Source organism: Terrapene carolina, unplaced genomic scaffold (assembly GCF_002925995.2).
Source record: "Terrapene carolina triunguis isolate 2854851 unplaced genomic scaffold, T_m_triunguis-2.0 Scaffold746, whole genome shotgun sequence".
In the NCBI taxonomy this organism is placed as follows: Eukaryota; Metazoa; Chordata; order Testudines; family Emydidae; genus Terrapene; species Terrapene triunguis.
Window position 1 is genome coordinate 616,421 of NW_020665097.1, and position 17,780 is coordinate 634,200.

The window sequence follows — 17,780 nt, forward strand, 5'->3', positions numbered from 1 at the left end:
AACGACCCCACCACTGGGTTAGCGAAGACCGAGCAGTCTGCCACTCCTGGGTGGAACGCCAAAATGGCCGTCAAGTGAACCTTTATCTATGAAATCAACAATCCCTGCTTCTTTAAATGTAGCAGACAGTCCAAAATAAAGGATATTGATGTTTGCATCGGAGAGGTACGACTGCGAACACCAGATCAAGAATCTCTTCCACTTGGCCAAGTAGGTCACCCTGATGGATGGTTTCCTACTGCCAAGGAGAACCTCCCTAACAGGATCTGAGCATGTGAGCTCTACCGGGTTTAACCATGCAGCTTCCAAACCGTGAGATGGAGAGACTCGAGATTGGGATGCTGGAGCTGGCCGTGGTGCTGGGTGATCAGGTCCGGAACTAAAGATGGGGTGATTGGGGTGTCCAATGACAGCTCCACAAGCATGGTGTACCAGCGCTGGTGGGGCCAGGCTGGTGCTATCAATATCACTGAAGCTTCTTCCCTTTTGCAGATGACACTAAACTGGGAGGAGTGGTAGATACGCTGGAGGGTAGGGATAGGATACAAAGGGATCTAGACAAATTAGAGGATTGGGCCAAAAGGAACCTGATGAGGTTCAACAAGGACAAGTGCAGAGTCCTGCACTTAGGACGGAAGAATCCCATGCACTGTTACAGACTAGGGACCGAATGGCTAGGAAGCAGTTCTGCAGAAAAGGACCTAGGGGTTACAGTGGACGAGAAGCTGGATATGAGTCAACAGTGTGCCCTTGTTGCCAAGAAGGCTAAAGCATTTTGGGCTGTATAAGTAGGGGCATTGCCATCAGATCGAGGGACGTGATCATTCCCCTCTATTCGACATTGGTGAGGCCTCATCTAGAGTACTGTGTCCAGTTTTGGGCCCCACACTACAAGAAGGATGTGGAAAAATTGGAAAGAGTCCAGCGGAGGGCAACAAAAATTATTAGGGGCTTGGAGCACGACTTATGAGGAGAGTCTGAGGGAACTGGGATTGTTTAGTCTGCAGAAGAGAAGAATGAGGGGGGATTTGATAGCTGCTTTCAACTACCCGAAAGGGGATTCTAAAGAGGCTGGATCTAGACTGTTCTCAGTGGTACCAGATGACAGAACAAGGAGTAATGGTCTCAAGTTGCAGTGGAGGAGGTTTAGGTTGGATAATAGGAAAAACTTTTTCACTAGGAGGGTGGTGAAGCACTGCAATGGGTTACTTAGGGAGGTGGTGGAATCTCCTTCCTTAGAGGTTTTTAAGGTCAGGCTTGACAAAGCCCTGGCTGGGATGATTTAGTAGGGAATTGGTCCTGCTTTGAGCAGGGGGTTGGATTAAATGACCTCCTGAGGTCCCTTCCAACCCTGATATTCTATGATTCCCCAGGCACCTTAAGCAGGACATGTGCGGGTCGCCCTTTGACATCAGCTTTTGGTAGACCCCATATAGCTTAAACCCCTGGGACCGAGGCATGCCCTAGCCCCGGGCAGGGGAAGGGAATCCTGACTAACAAGAGGAGGGGGTTCAAATATGACACTACACTAAAAACTATTAACTAACTACTGAAACTATTTACAGGTAGGAACTACGAGTACACTAGGGGATCGTTCGAAAACAAGAGAAAAGAGAACACTCCGACAACTGTCACTGTCAGTAAGGAGAGGCAGTGGGTCGGCAGGGCCCTATACGCAGTGCCATGAAGGTGTGACTCCATGGTGCGCCTGAGCTGACCCGATGGGTACTCATAGGGGAAAAACCTTCCAGTGACTATGCACATGGCGTACACACATCTAATTGGAATCAACATGAGCAAGCACTCAAAGAACACAAGGTTACTAAGGCCATGTCTACGCTACAGGTATTACAGCGGCACAGCGCCATAGCGCTGCAGCGTTATAGTACGTCCCACATCAACAGAAGGGGTTTTTCCCATTGATGTAGGCAATCCACTTCCCCAAGCAGCAATAGCTTGGTCAACAGAAGAATTCTTCCACTGGTTAATTTTTCACATCCCTGAGTACTGTAGGTATGTTGACTTAATAGTTAAGTGTAAACCAGACTTGAGAGGATATGACAAGCTCAGATTTATACACAACTGCATTAAAAGAAGATTGTTGTAATTGGTTTAATTTCCCATCACCACCACGAAAAAAAGTCTGCTGTGCCATAACCTCAAGGTATGAGTGAAGACCCTCCATAAGGTCTTGCAGACATGCTGTATGCCCTAAAACACAATTGAAAAAAAATCCAGCCTGAAAGTCATGTCATCCTGAATATTATGGCCTGGCTCACAAGGAAGTAAAATGTATGATAGTTACCTTGAAGCAGAGATGACCCTTTATGTGTTCTGTTTTTCTTCACAGTTGTTACCCTCTCACCTTCATTTCTGCAGCTTTTATTATTGAAAGAAAGATCTGTACGAAAAAAAGGTGTATATTACATTAGTATTAGACCTAAAGATCCCAAGACAAATTAAGTTTCTCCATCCCAGGACCTGTGCCATGCCCTTTAGAGGTGTATTTAAAACCGTACTCCAAGACACAAAAAGTGAACATAAGAACGGCCATACTGGGCCAGACCAAAGGTCCGTCTAGCCCAGTATCCTGTCTTCTGACAGTGGCCAATACCATGTGTCCCAGAGGGAATGAACGGAACAGGTAATCCATTCCCTATCCCTCATTCCCAGCTTCTGGCAAACAGAGGTTAGGGACACCATCCCTGCCCATCCCGGCTAATAGCCATTGATAGATGTATCCTCCATGGGTTTATCTAGTTCTTTTTTGAAGTCTATTATCTTTGTAATTTCATGACGAGAGAGAACACAAGTTAGGAATTAAAACAAGTCATGTCCCTCATCAGCTGGAAATGGTATTGATATTGACAATTGTGAAACCCAGGTGGAAAAAAAGAAATTGTGTAGGCCACTTGCAATACAACTGTCCACAATGAACGATATATCAGACCTCGACAGACTCCTTAATTTAATCTTATGGTCAACTTTTGCCAGCCAGTATGCGAGACATTCTTACGAAGAATACATCCTGGAAGACAATTTTATTAAGGGAAGTTACTACCCCATTTTAGAGTCATCGGCCATTCTACTTACGTTTACAACTTGCATATCAACTTCCCCTTCCCAAGACATACAAAAAATTATTAAAAACACTGCTATTTAATAGATGTCAGAGGAAAGCATAACAGGCACCTGCAGCATCATTCATGGTGCTTTTCAGTTGTCTGATGAAGCAGAGCACAAAATGTATGCTTCCCCAATGAAAAATTACTTTCTACCAGCAGTTACATGCTCCATTCCAACATATGGCAAAGTGAACTTCACCATCCAACTGCTGGATTGGACTATGAATATCCTTTCAGACTGTCTCTTCTAAAAAGTCCATCCTTCATTTGCAACTGAATTCTCAAAGAAAGAAAATCTTGGAAGTTAGAACCAGACCATCTTTAAATAGGAACAAATGGAGATAAGCAGGTTCCAAAGATGCTGGTATGTGATTTTAATTCACATTTCAGTCAAAACTGGGAAGCTGTAGTCACTAGATTAAACTAAGCCGAAGTGTCCTTTTCATGGACTCTTCACTATTCTAAGTAACTTAATTATCTTAACCTTGTCCTAAAGCAAAAAGACATACCCAGCCAAACATTTCTAGGCAACTAGAACCCTGAGAAAAAAATTTCTTTTCCAGTTACTTGGCACTAGTCCAGGTTCTGAAGGGCCACTCAAACAGCTCAGTTAATGGCTGCATTGGCAATTTACAAAAATTTCAAGGACCAACTAATTTGCATCTTCAATAGGGAAGTTTGGCTTATACAACTTGAATACTGTGTCAAGATGTGGTCACCCCATCTCAAAAAAGATATATTGGAACTGGAAAAAGGTTCAGAAAAGGGCAACAAAAATTATTAGGGATATGGAACAGCTTCCAAATGAGGAGCGATTAATAAGACTGGGCCTTTTCAGCTTGGAAAAGAGACGACTAAGGGGGGATATGATACAGATCTATAAAATCATGACTGGTGTGGAGAAAGGAAATAAGGAAGTGTTATTTACTCCATCTCATAACACAAGAACTAGGGGTCACTAAATGAAATTAATAAGCAACAGGTTTAAAACAAACTAAAGGAAGTATTTTTTTCCACACAATGCACAGTCAACCTGTGGAGCTCCTTGCCAGAGAATGTTGTGAAGGCCAAGACTATAACAGGGTTCAAAAAAGAACTAGATACATTCATGGAGGAATTGGTCCATCAACGGCTATTAGCCAGGATGGGCAGGGGTGGTGTCCCTAGCCCATTTGTCAGAAGCTGGGAAGGGGCGACAGGGGATGGATCACTTGATGATTACCTGTTCTGTTCATTCCCTCTGGGGCACCTGGCATTGGACACAGTCAGAAGACAGGATACTGGGCTAGATGGACCTTTGGTCTGACCCAGTATGGCCGTTCTTATGTTCCCTCATAACTAGCTTTCCTTCTCTGAAATCCTCACTGGTTTGTGTTATGCTGGCGATAATTCAGAATGCCTTGTGCTGTGACATAATTGAAACTATAGGAAGACTTAGAATGATGTATTCTGGAATATCCTCTGCTACCCCTGTGTTCTCTACTCAAATATCCAACAGCACTAACTGCCCTCATCTATTTAAAGTACACATTACTCCTTGAGGAATTCTGCACCACAGCACAATGCAGAATTTAATGTTGTTTGTGCAGAATTTCCTTTTTCTCCCACAGAATAGGCTGCAGAGGTATTGGCTGCCACAAGGTGGCCACTGGACCAGGCAGAGCCCAGCTTGCAAACAGAAGACAAGGTGGGGCGGGGGGGGGGGGGGGGGGAGAGAGGAGGAGGGAATTGGAGGGTTCCTGGCAGCTGCAGTTCCCAGCACGCCCTGAAGAAAGGAGGCTGCGGCGTGCAGGAAACTTTGTGTCAACCCAGGATCCAGCATCAGGCTGTTTCTCCCTCTGGATCCCTGGGGTTTAGAGGGGTAGGGTCTGAGAGTGTCTGGGCTGGGGAGAGAACTGGGCTCTGGAGAGACGTGGTGTGAGTGTCTGGGCCCGGGGGGAGGCATGATTCTATAGTGTTATTTTGACACACAAAATTTGCAGGATTTTAAAATATTGTGCACAGAATGTTTAATTTATTGGTACAGAATTCCCCCAGGAGTAACACATTGCCTTTATCCCCCAAAGCTCTTACATCTTACTACTCTTTGGGTAGTGGCATTTATTGAAGTAGAGCAGAGAGAAGATGGGCTGGGAAGCAGTGAAACCAGGAAGATACAATACAGTTATAAACTAAAGCCTTGTCTTCACTAGCTCAAAAAAAAAAGGGGGGGGGTGTTTTACCATGTGTTAACTAACAATTTTAAAATGTGAATTTGGCAAGGCAGTTTTTATAGGTGTTAACTGGTCATGGTAAACCCTGCGCTCCCTCTAGTGTTTTCTTCAACTAGTTAAGGGTGAAAAACACAAAGTGCCTTTTCCACACTAGGATTTTACCACATCTGAATTAACACATAATAAACATCTACACATACAGTGCTGCAGCTGTGCCACTGTAGCACTTTAATGAAGATGCAACTACGCCAATATGCGAGCTTCTCCTGTTGTCATAATTAATCCACCTCCCTGAGAGATGGTAGCTATGTGTTTTGGAGAAGCTCTCCCATCAACATATCACAATCTACACCAGGGGTTAGGTTGGTATAACTACATTGCTCAAGGGTGTGGATTTTTCACACCCCTGAGCAACACGGTTATACTGATATAAGTTTATAATGTAGATCTGGCCATAGTAAAAACTCTTCTAGTGTGGACACACCCAAACTGTTTGCTGATCACTGTGCTGTAATGTGTTTGCATTCATTAAGAGCTCAGTGCAACATTATCTTCATACATCAGTGAGTTAATTCACTTACAGTCAGAATTTAAGGCCAGAAAACCATCCACCATATCTAGTCTGACTTCCTGTATATCATGGGCCACCAACACCATCTAGCTTTCCACACTAAGCCCAACAACTGAAATTAGACCCAAGTATTACAACCTTCAGGAAACTTAACTATTGTGGGCCACAGGCAAAGAATGAAAGGGACCGGAGTGCACCTATTCGTGAGGCCCCTGCATGGGGAAGGAATGAATTAAGTGATATATACACAATCTCAGCAAGTGACCTGCATTCCACGCTGCAGAGGAAAGCAAAAACGCCCAAGGCTACTGCCAATCTGACCTGGGGGAAAATTCCTTTCCAACCCCACATACAGTGATCAGTTAGACCTTGAACATGTAAGCAAGAACCAGCAAGACAAGCATATATATGAGAGAGGGAGAGAGACAATGAGAATTCTCAAAAACAACAAGGAGTCCAGTGGCACCTTAAAGAATAACAGATTTATTTGGGCATAAGCTTTCGTGGGTAAAAAAAACCACTTCTTCAGATGCAGCAAAATGAGAATTCTCAGTTCCATCTCAGAGCACCAACCCACTTCATCCTGCATCCCATATCCAACTGTGGCCATCTCCAATGCTTCAGAAGGAGACAAAACACACCAAGAATACATTGTGAAGGGGGGGGGGGGGAATCAGATTTTAGGAATATAAGACAAACTAGAAGGGATCCAAGGGCTACAGAGCCCTGTCCCCATCACCACAATCAACCCCATCATACAAGCCCATTCAAATATGTCAAGCTCTCTCAAAACAAAGTTATTTGAACAGACAACTACTGGGAGTCTGTTACAGAATTTCACTGATGGTTTGAAACCTTCTAATTTCCAGCCTAAATTTTTTTATGGCCAAGTTCATACCTATTTGTTCTTATGCCAACATTGTCCTTTAGTTAAATAAATATCTACCCTCCCTGGTGTTTATCTGCTTGATGTACTCATATCCCCTCTTGTACTTTGTTTTGCTGGGCTAAACAAGCTAAGCTCTTTGAGACTTGGTCTACAGTAGCAACTTATGTCAGTACAGTATAACTAAATCGCTCAGGGGTGTGGAAAATCCACCCCTCCTGAGTGACACAATTACACCAACCTAACTCCCAGTGTAGACAATGGTACGTCAACAGGAAGGCTCTTCCGGTCGACCCAGCTACTGCCTCTAGGGAAGTGGATTACCTACACTAGTGGTTCTCAACCAGGGGTACATGTACACCTGGAAGTACACAGAGGTCTTCCAGGGGGTACATCAACTCATCTAGATATTTGCCTAGTTTTACAACAGGCTACATAAAAAGCGCTAGCAAAGTCAGTACAAAACTAAAATTTCATACATACGACTTGTTTATATTGCTCTATATACTGGTTCTATAACTTTTGTACTGGTGATCCCTTTCACATAGCAAGCCTCTGAGCGTGACCCCCTTAAATATATAAAAAAGTGTTTTTAATTTGTAACACCAATATAAATGCTGGAGGCAAAGCGGGGTTTGGGGTGGAGGCTGACAGCTCGCAACCCCCCCTGTAATAACCTCCCGATCCCCAGTTTGAGAACCCCTGCTATACACTGAAGTAAGTACAATATTTATATTTCAACTGATTTCTTTTATAATTATATGGTAAAAATGAGAAAGTTAGAAATTTTTCACTAAGAGTTTGCTGTGACACTTATGTATTTTTATAAGTGATTTTGTAAGCAAGTAATTTTTAAGTGAGGTGAAACTTTGATTTGTCTTGCATATCCCCCAACTCCTGAAAGGGATACAGTAGTCTGGAAAGGTTGAGAGCCACTGACCTATACCAATGTGAGAAGCCCTCCTGTTGGCGTAGGTAGCGTCTTCACTGAAGCACTTCAGAGGCCCAGCTTCATCCATACAGCAGCACCGCTGCAGCATTTCAAGCATAGACAAGCCCTCAGTCTCACGTTTGTTGAGATGGTCGCTTTTGTTCCTGAAGCTACAGCAGATGGACTACCCTAATCAATGCAAGCTATGAATAGGTCCTACCAATGACTAACACAAAGTTTTTAGTCTCGGTGTAAAATAGACAGCAAATTTTCTTGGGAGGAAGATGTACCCAACACCACCATCTGCTGTAGGTAAAGGTCAAAAGACACTTGACTACCTTCAACATAAAAGCCTAAAGACTCAAATCTGGCCTGAAAACATGGGGCAACTGGCTTATGGAGACATTAAAGATTTACTGATACTGGATAAAAATAATGGAATAAAAATATTTATTCCAAGCTAGTTTATTCCCATTTATAGGACACAATATACAAAAGACAGTCCAGTGGTTTGAGCATTGGCCTGCTAAACCCAGGGTTGTGAGTTCAATCCTTGAGGACGCCATTTAGGGATCTGGGACAAAAATCTGTCTGGGGATTGGTCCTGCTTTGAGCAGGGGGCTGGACTAGATGACCTCCTGAGGTCCCTTCCAACCCTGATATTCTAAGATACAGTCAGGTGAGCATCACCTTGTGCAATGTACAGGTTTTGCTGAGCTTCCTCCAACTCATTTTTATCTTAACAAAACTGGGCTGCTTAACATATTATATTTATAGCTCAACAGAACTGCTACAAAAACATCACAATACAGGTAAAATAGTTGCAATGTGAATTAGCTTAATAAGCAAATCGGAGGACCCATCCTTGGACAGTTCTCTGTATAGTACAGTTACTAAAAGATGCAAGAGGCAGAAATATAATTTCATCAGCAGCATGCTTCACAGCCATTGCTGTATTAACAAGGCCTTCATTATTTCCAGATTGTTTAGATCACCTGTTTTCTTTCTGTAGCGATTTGAAGCCACAGTTCACAACTCAGCCATTTATTTCAAAAGTGTTCATTTTAACTTGAAATAATTAATAATAAGGAACTTCTCCAGGATTTCTCCCCTCAAACCCAACATTTATTAAAGTCTTTCACAATCATGAAGAGCAGGAAATATACTTTTTTAAATTAAAGCTTAGATTCTGGAGCACAATTTTAAAACAAGGATGGACTATAAAATTAATTCCATGGCTGCAGATTCACAGATTATACAGGGCCCTAACCAGAATGTTCTCTTCAGATGGCCACCTGGCAAATTTTCTCCTCTTTGTTCTATCCAGGGGATAGCCAGTAATCTAGTTAAAATTAATTCTGAATTTAAAGGTAAGGCGGGAAAAGGAACCTCTGTCTGGGGATTGGTCCTGCTTTCAGCAGGGGGTTGGACTAGATGTCCTCCTAAGGTCCCTTCCAACCCCGATAGTCTATGATTATATGATTCTTATAGAAGCAGAAAATATCAAGCTTAGTTAACAAAGATCTAGAAGCTTGTGCACATTATTATAGGTATAATTAAGATTGCCCATGACTTTCCATTATGAGACCTTGTTTTCAGTTCTTTATAGATTTCTCAGACTAACTGTTAGATGAAATGGCCATTCAGTGATAGCCACAGCTAGATAACACACACACTGGTGTTCTGAGATGGTAATGAGAATTCTCTCTCGAATACTTGGCTCACTCGTTCTTGCTAGGATTGCCACCTTCTAAATGCTGGTAACCACACCTGAGGCCCTGCCCCTTCACCCAAAGCCCCAACCCAGCTCTGCCTTTTCCCTTGAGGCCCCACCCTCTTCTATGAGTCTATGAGACCTGGCATCTCCCCCCGCCCGTGGTCACCGAACACCTTGCCAGGTTCCCTTTTTGACCGGACTTTCTGGTAGAAAACCAGACACCTGGTAACCCTAGTTCTTGCTCACATGTTCCAGGTCTAACTAATAGTCATATGTGGGGTTGGAAAGAAATTTTCCCCCAGGTCAGATTGGCAGCGACCTTGGATTTTTTTTTTTTTTCTTTTTTTTTTTAATGCTTTCCTCTCCTCTCCAGTGTGGGATGTGGGCCACTTGCAGGGATTATCCATGTATCGCTCACTTAATTCCCTCCATTGCAGGAGCTTCAGGGATTGGTGCACCCCAGTCTTTTCTATTCTCTGCCTATGGCACACAATAGTTTATTCTCCTGAAGGTCATAATAGTTCAGTTTAATTTCAGTTGTCGGGTTGTGTGGGTGGCATTGGTGGCCTGTGATATACAGGTCAGACTAGATGACGTGATGGTCCCCTGAACTCTATAATTGAATAAATTCCTCATGCCTAGTGTTTGCCTCAGGCTGACTTTTGGGGGGGAAATTTCAGGTAAAACAGGTCAGCCATTCCCAAGAACAAGATTAGGGAAAAATGTTTTGTCCATGTGAAAAGAATTCTTATAACTGTTTCACTGAGAAACTCTAGCACCCTCATGCCTTGGAACAAGACCTTGGAATCTGGAAGGGGGTGGCTGTCTTACCAGGGACGTGCCTTTTACTGTTCCCATCAACAAACGCCTACATTTGAAGAAAATTTCAGTAGAGGCTTGTAGAGTTTGGCAGCTGAATTTTCCAAAGATTGTCTGTACTGGGCATCCTCCAGCCCAGGGTGGCACAGGTTAATAAGCAGGACAAAACATGTAACAGATGTGTAGTCACAGTGCTTAATGCACTACTGGAAGCTGCTCAGATACTATGGTGATCAGCATGGCATACATACCTATATAGAATAAACTGTCCCTGCAATTGAGCCTCCCAGTGCTGTGGGTTACTGTACTGCAAGGCACCAGAATTGATAGCAGGAGACTCTTGTGCTCTCAATGCTCCCCAGGCAACGAAGAGGAGGAAGCAACCACAATGAAATGTAGAAGGTTGAGAATTGGGAAAAAGGGGGTGGTAGAAGCCAGACAGTGGGGAGAACCAAAAGGATCTACAACTTACTCCTGGGGGAATTCTGCACCCCTCCAAGGGCGCACAATTCATACTGTCTGCAGATTTCCTTGCCCCCTCTCCCCTAGAGAAATGGAGGAGCAAAGAAATCTGTGGGGAAGACGCATTTCCCAGCAGCCTGGGCACGTCTTCTGGGAGCAGCCGGCAGAGATGCACATCCACCAGGGGAGAGGCTGGGCATGTGTGCATCCGTGGGGGGGGGGGGAGGGCGCCCTGCATGCAAATGAGCGAGAGAGACTCACTCTGTCCCTCTTGCTCACGGTTGCAGCATCCCGAGCTTGTGGGTGGATAGAGCTGCATGAGGCAGGCTCTGTCCCTGAGGCAGAGCAGAAATGTAACAACTAAGCACATTGTCAGTTAATTCTTCCCATTCTTAGTCAATTAAGACTTCTTTATATTGCCAGAATGGTTACTCCTAGGGGAATTCTGCGCCACCGCGTAATGCAAAATTTTGCAGAAATTAATGTTGTGCGTGCAAAATTTCCTTTCCCCCCACAGAAATGGACTGAAGTGCTGCTAGCCGCCACTAGGGGCGGCTAGACTTGGCAGAGCCCACCTTGCACACAGAAGATACTGCTGGGGAGAGGGAGCTAGAGGGTTCCATGCACTGTCCTACGGATGGGGTTCCACAACCACCACTCCCAAGAGAAGGAGGCGGATGGTGGTGGTTGGGAACTCCCTCCTCAGGGGGACTGAGTCATCTATCTGCTGCCCCGACCGGGAAAACAGAGAAGTGTGCTGCTTGCCAGGAGCTAGGATTCACGATGTGACGGAGAGACTGCCGACACTCATCAAGCCCTCGGATCACTACTCCTTCCTGCTTCTCCACGTGGCACCAATGATACTACCAAGAATGACCTTGAGCGGATCACTGCAGACTGTATGGCTCTGGGAAGAAGGATAAAGGAGTTTGAGGCACAAGTGGTGTTTTCATCGATCCTCCCTTTGGAAGGAAAAGGCCTGGGTAGAGACCGTCGAATCATGCAAGTCAACGAATGGCTACGCAGGTGGTGTCGGAGAGAAGGCTTTGGATTCTTTGACCATGGGATGGTGTTCCAAGAAGGAGTGCTAGGCAGAGACGGGCTCCACCTAACGAAGAGAGGGAACAGCATCTTCGCAAGCAGGCTGGCTAACCTAGTGAGGAGGGCTTTAAACTAGGTTCACCGGGAAGGAGACCAAAGCCCTGAGGTAAGTGGGGAAATGGGATACCGGGGGGAAGCACGAGCAGGAGAGTGCAAGAGGGGAGGACTCCTGTCTCATACTGAGGAAGCAGGACCATCAGTGAGTTATTTTAAGTGCCTATACTCAAATGCAATAAGCCTGGGAAACAAGTAGGGAGAACTGGAAGTCCTGGAACAGTCAAGGAACTATGATGTGATAACACACATGACTGGAGTACTGTCATGGATGGATATAAACTGTTCAGGAAGGACAGGCAGGGCAGAAAAGGTGGGGGAGTTGCATTGTATGTAAGAGAGCAGTATGACTGCTCAGAGCTCCAGTATGAAACTGCAGAAAAACCGGAGAGTCTCTGGATAAAGTTTAGAAGTGTGAGCAACAAGGGTGATGTTGTGGTGGGAGTCTGCTACAGAACACCAGACCAGGGGGATGAGGTGGACGAGGCTTTCTTCCAGCAACTAACAGAAGTTGCTAGATCACAGGCCCTGGTTCTCATGGGAGACTTCAATCACCTTGATATCTGCTGGGAGAGCAATACAGCGGTGCACAGACAATCCAGGAAATTTTTGGAAAATGTAGCAGACAATTTCCTGGTGCAAGTGCTGGAGGAACCAACTAGGGGCAGAGATCTTCTTGACCTGCTGCTCACAAACAGGGAAGAATTTGTAGGGGAACCAAAGTGGATGGCAACCTGGGAGGCAGTGACCATGAGAAGGTCGAGTTCAGGATCCTGACACAAGGAAGAAAGAACAGCAGCAGAATAAGGACCCTGGACTTCAGAAAAGCAGACTGACTCCCTCAGGGAACTGATGGGCAGGATCCCCTGGGAGAATAACATGAGGAGGAAAGGAGTCCTGGGGAGCTGACTGTATTTTAAAGAAACCTTATTGAGGTTGCAGGAATAAACCATCCCGATGTGTAGAAAGAATAGTAAATATGGCAGGCGACCAGCTTGGCTTAACAGTGAAACTCTTGCTGATCTTAAACGCAAAAAAGAAGCTTACAAGAAGTGGAAGATTGGACAAATGACCAGGGAGGACTATAAAAATATTGCTCAGGCATGCAGGAGTGAAATCAGGAAGGCCAAATCACACTTGTAGTTGCAGCTAGCAAGGTATGTTAAGAGTAACAAGAAGGGGTTCTTCAGGTATTGTTAGAAACAAGAAGAAAGTCAAGGAAAGTGTGGGCCCCTTACTGAATGAGGGAGGCAACCTAGTGACAGAAGATGTGGAAAAAGCTAATGTACTCAATGCTTTTTTTGCCTCTGTCTTCACGAACAAGGTCAGCTCCCAGACTGCTGCACTGGGCAGCACAGCATGGGGAGGAGGTGACCAGCCCTCTGTGGAGAAAGCAGTAGTTCAGGACTATTTAGAAAAGCTGGAGGAGCACAAATCCATGGGTCCGGATGTGCTGCATCTGAGTGTGCTAAAGGAGTTGGCGGATGTGATTGCAGAGCCATTGGCTATTATCTTTGGGGGGGGGGGGGAGAATCATGGAGCAGGTCCTCAAGGAATCAATTCTGAAGCACTTAGAGGAGAGGAAAGTGATCAGGAACAGTCAGCATGGATTCACCAAGGGCAATTCATGCCTGACTAACCTAACTGCCTTCTATGAGGAGATAACTGGCTCTGTGGATGAGGGGAAAGCAGTGGACGTGTTATTCCTTGACTTTAGCCAAGCTTTTGATACCGTCTCCCCCAGTATTCTTGCCGGCAAGTTAAAGAAGTATGGGCTGGATGAATGGACTATAAGGTGGACAGAAAGCTGGCTAGATCGTCGCGCTCAACGAATAGTGATCAATGGCTCCAGGTCTAGTTGGCAGCCGGTGTCAATCGGAGTGCCCCAAGGGTCGGTCCCGAGGCCGGTTTTGTTCAATATCTTCATTAATGATCTCGAGGATGGCATGGACTGCACTCTCAGCAAGTTTGCAGATGACACAAACTGAGAGGAGTGGTAGATACGCTGGAGGGTAGGGTAAGGATACAGAGGGACCTAGACAAATCAGAGGATTGGGCCAAAAGAAACCTGATGAGGTTCAACAAGGACAAGTGCAGAGTGCACTTAGGACGGAAGAATTCCATCCACTGCTACAGACTAGGGACCGAATGGCTAGGCAGCAGTTCTGCAGAAAAGGACCTAGGGGTTACAGTGGACGAGAAGCTGGATGTGAGTCAACAGTGTGCCCTTGTTGCCAAGAAGGCTAACGGCATTTTGGGCTGTATATGTAGGGGTATTGCCAGCAGATCAAGGGACGTGATCATTCCCCTCTATTCAACATTGGTGAGGCCTCATCTGGAGTACCGTGTCCAGTTTTGGGCCCCACACTACAAGAAGGATGTGGAAAAATTGGAAAGAGTCCAGCGGAGGGCAACAAAAATGATTAGGGGGCTGGAACACATGACTTATGAGGAGAGGCTGAGGGAACTGGGATTGTTTAGTCTGCAGAAGAGAAGAATGAGGGGGGATTTGATAGCTGCTTTCAACTATCTGAAAGGGGGATCCAAAGAGGATGGATCTAGACTGTTCTCAGTGGTACCTGATGACAGAACAAGGAGTAATGGTCTCAAGTTGCAGTGGGGAAGGTTTAGGTTGGATATTAGGAAAAACTTTTTCACTAGGAGGGTGGTGAAGCACTGGAACGGGTTACCTAGGGAGGTGGTGGAAACTCCTTCCTTAGAGGTTTTTAAGGTCAGGTTTGACAAAGCCCTGGCTGCGATGATTTAATTGGGAATTGGTCCTGCTTTGAGCAGGGGGTTGGACTAGATGACCTCCTGAGGTCCCTTCCAACCCTGGTATTCTATGATTCTATGAATCAATCTAGCTCCCTTTTGAACCACGTTATAGTACTGGCCTTCACAACATCCTCTGGCAAGGAGTTCCAGTGGTTGACAATGCGTTGCGTGAAAAAATACTTTCTTGTGTTTGTTTTAAACCTAATACCTATTAATTTCATTTGGTAGTCCCTTGTTCTTGTATTATGAGAAGGAGTCAATAACACTTCCTTATTTACTTTCTCTATACCACTCATGATTTTATAGACCTCTATCACATCCCTCCTTAGTCACCTCTTTTCCAAGCTGAAATGCCCCAATCTTATTAATCTCTCCTCATACAGAAGCCATTCTATACCCCTAATCATTTTTGTTGCCCTTTTCTGAACCTTTTCCAATGTATTTTTTTTGAGATGGGGAGACCACATCTCCACGCAGTATTCAAGGTGTGAGCGTACCATGGATTTAGATAGAGGCAATATGATATATTCTGTCTTATTATCTATCTCTTTCTTGACGATTCCCAACATTCTGTTCGCTTTTTTGACTGCCGCTGCCCATTGAGTGGATGATTTCAGAGAACTATCCACAATGACTCCAAGATCTCTTTTTAGAGTGGTAACCGCTAATTTAGACCCCATCATTGTATATGTAAAGTTAGGATTATGTTTTCCAATGTGCATTACTTTGCATTTATCAATATTAAATTTCATCTGCCATTTTGTTGCCCAGTCACCCAGTTTTGTGAGATCCTTTTGTAGCTCTTCACAGTGTGCCTGGGACTTAACTATCTTGAGTAGTTTTGTATCATCTGCAAATTTTGCCACCTCACTGTTTACCCCTTTTTCCAGATCGTTTATGAATATGTTAAATAGGACTGAGCCCAGTACAGATCCCCGGGGGACACCACTATTTACCTCTCTCCATTCTGAAAAACTGACCATTTATTCCTACCCTTTGTTTCCTATCTTTTAACCAGTTACCAATCCATGAGAGAACCTTCCCTCTTATCCCATGACCGCTTATTTTGTTAAAGAGCCTTTGGTGAGGGACCTTGTCAAAGGCTTTCTGAAAATCTAAATACACTATATTCACTGGATCTCCTTTGTCCGCATGCTTGTTGATCCCCTCAAAGAATTCCAGTAGATTGGTAGGAACATAATACTTTTATTGGATCTCTTACAGCGTAGATGTTACCATTGCTGAGGTTTGCCAAATGTTTTTCGCAGGTTCCAGCAGTGCAACCCTGGATGATGTCAGAGTGAATATCCAGCAGCTTGTGTTAGGATTCTTTGACCCCTTCAAGAGCTATATGTAGAGAGTCTACCACCCATTTAAAGAGGTCTTAAAACTGCCGAAAATCCATCAGCTATAGACAGAGGAGGCGGGGTTACCAGCTTATCCAGTGAAGATGACAAGATGGTAGTCTGAGGAGTAGCTTCTTTATCCGCTCAAGTCTCTTGATCATAGAATCATAGAATATCAGGGTTGGAAGGGACCTCAGGAGGTCTTTGATCTTTGAACATTTCCTCCTGTTGCTGAGGAGAAGAAGCTTGAGTCTCCCTATCACCCCAACACGAGAAGGTCAGGGCCCTAGAGAATGCTGGCAATACGTTGTCCAGGAAACCCAATATGGCCACTGAGGACAATAGGGGGAATGAAGTGGAATCCATAAGAACAGCCATACTGGGTCAGACCAAAGGTCCATCTATCCCAGTATCCTGTCTTCTGACAGTGGCCAATGCCAAGTGCCCCAGAGGGAATGAACAGAACAGGTAATCATCAAGTGATCCATCCCGTCGCCCATTCCCAGCTTCTAGCAAACAGAGGTCAGGGACAACATCCCTGCCCATCCTGGCTAATAGCCATTGATGGACCTACCCTCCCTGAACTTATCTAGTTATTTTCTGAACCCTGTTATAGTCTTGGCCTTCACAACATCCTCTGGCAAGGAGCTCCACAGGTTGACTGTGCATTGTGTGAAAAAATACTTCCTTTTGTTTGTTTTAAACCTGCTGCCTATTAATTTCATTTAGTGACCCCTAGTTCTTGTGTTATGAGAAGTAAATAGCACTTCCTTATTTACTTTCTCCACACCAGACATGATTTTGTAGATTTCTATAGACCATAGGGGGAAGGGAGTGGAATCCAGGATTGCTCTCACAAGAAATGATGAGGAAAGGGGGTTCATATATGGGAAGGTAGAAGAAAACAGTCAAAGAAAAAATAAATTACCTCGATTTCATGGACAAAATACATTTGTTTCCATTTCATAACCAGTAGTAACATTTTAATTTTTTCCCTCTTGTTCTCAATCCATCTGTCTCCCTAAAATATTTTAATGTGCCTCTAACACCTACACAATTTGAAAGACTGGTAGCCATGGTAATACCTGACGAGTTTAAATTCTCAGCCATACTGTGGCATTAGTTTAGGGTTTTCCTCATTATTATATTCTGTAACCTTCCATTATTCTGCATTGCACAGTTACTTGAAAAACAAGATACCTCGTTTCATAAGAACAGTCCCAGTAGCACCTGGGACACAAATAAGCATCAGCCCAATCATGCTAGGCATTGTACAGTAGTTCCTGCATCAAAGAGTTTATGACCTAATCGAAGAAAAGACAACAGCTGTGGGTATAACAGAAGGAAGAGAGGGAAAGTCAGATACAGTGAGTTACAGTGGTCCTGAGTACGTCAAATATAAAATTGCAATTTAGCAGGACGATAAATAGCAAGAGCAGATTATCTCAAAACAGGATTTGTCGATTTTGAGTTTAACATTGTTAGCAACTAATTGGGGGGGGGAGGGAGGGAGAGTCCGTCCTAATATTTTAAACCCCATGAATAAAATGTATATAAAAGTTAGGGCTTGAGCAGAAATATGGGGTGGAAGGGTTGGCAAAGAATAGGCAAAAGCTCAGGTTGGAAAAAAAGTGAGCCTCAGTTTTATTAAGAAAAACGTAAGACTACTCAAATTGTTCCCATGTTTTTAAAATACCAACTGTTTTTAAACAAAACTAATCCTCTGCAATGTTTAAAAACCAAATATTTCACACCAAGGATCAGCACTGACCCCCCACTT

General features: G+C 44.3%; 1 protein-coding gene across 5 annotated transcripts in view; it reads right to left on the reverse strand.

Annotated features, from left to right (window-relative positions):
• BRD4 (bromodomain containing 4) overlaps positions 1-17,780 on the reverse strand; it is a 205,922-nt gene that overhangs the window by 139,969 nt on the left and 48,173 nt on the right. For all 5 annotated transcript variants that reach the window (XM_026660277.1, XM_026660276.1, XM_026660275.1 and 2 more), the window contains exon 2: positions 2,306-2,401. The gene's annotated coding sequence lies outside the window, so the exon portion shown is untranslated. The remainder of the gene's footprint in view (positions 1-2,305; positions 2,402-17,780) is intronic.